The 772-nt window shown below is 49.0% G+C and overlaps 1 protein-coding gene across 2 annotated transcripts in view; it reads left to right on the top strand.

The window, feature by feature from the left end:
* Positions 1 to 772, top strand: part of MIER1 (mesoderm induction early response 1, transcriptional regulator) — a 46,255-nt gene that overhangs the window by 30,127 nt on the left and 15,356 nt on the right. The window lies entirely within an intron of this gene.

Raw genomic sequence — 772 nt, 5'->3', positions numbered from 1 at the left:
ACAGGAAGAGAAACGTGTTAACAGAGGGACGCCTTCCAACAGATCAGCGAAAGATTTGGAAGGCAGAGGTGGATCCTTTCACGTAGAGACAGACCATCAAGTTAAAAAAAAAAAAGGTTTACGTCCAAAACTCACATTAAAGGGGCATTAGGAATGGACACCCTGTTCCTAGCATGGCCAAGAACTCTATGCCTTGTCGCTCCTGACTCTAATTCCCAGAGTGGTACAGCAGGCAATAGATTAAAGAGCAGATGTGATTCTGATGGCACCCTTTTGCCCACGGAGGGCGTGGTTCCAGGACCTCATGAGCCTATCCAGACAGGATCTATGGCGGCTGCCTCTTAGACGGGATCTTCTATCTCAGTAGATGACCGTTCATCTGCAACTGGACATGCTACAACTCACAGCGTGGAGGTTGAGAGGAGACAGCAGCTCTAGGATATGAGACAGTGGTGGTTTCCACACTCTTGGCGTCCAGAAAATCTTCTATGACCAAGGTATATGACAGATCTTGAGAAACATCTTCCAACTGGTGTGGAGAGCAGCGGTGGACTTGATGCGGGCGTAGATAGGAATGGCTTTTCTCCAACAGGGTCCAAGTAAAGGGTTGAGTACTAGTTCTCTAAGGCGACAGGTAATGGCCCTTTCCACGGTTGGAGGGGCTAGGAAAGGTAGGTTTTTCCCCATCACCCACACATATGGCGGTTTTTGAGGGGGGCCTCCCTCCTCAATCCACCACAGGTACACAGGTTCTCTGCATGGAATTTAAATG

The sequence above is a fragment of the Gekko japonicus genome, unplaced genomic scaffold (genome assembly GCF_001447785.1).
Source record: "Gekko japonicus isolate JY-2015 unplaced genomic scaffold, Gekko_japonicus_V1.1 scaffold20, whole genome shotgun sequence".
Classification (NCBI taxonomy): domain Eukaryota; kingdom Metazoa; phylum Chordata; class Lepidosauria; order Squamata; family Gekkonidae; genus Gekko; species Gekko japonicus.
Note: the sequence above shows the minus strand (reverse complement) of the source record. Positions and strands in the feature narration are given on the sequence as shown.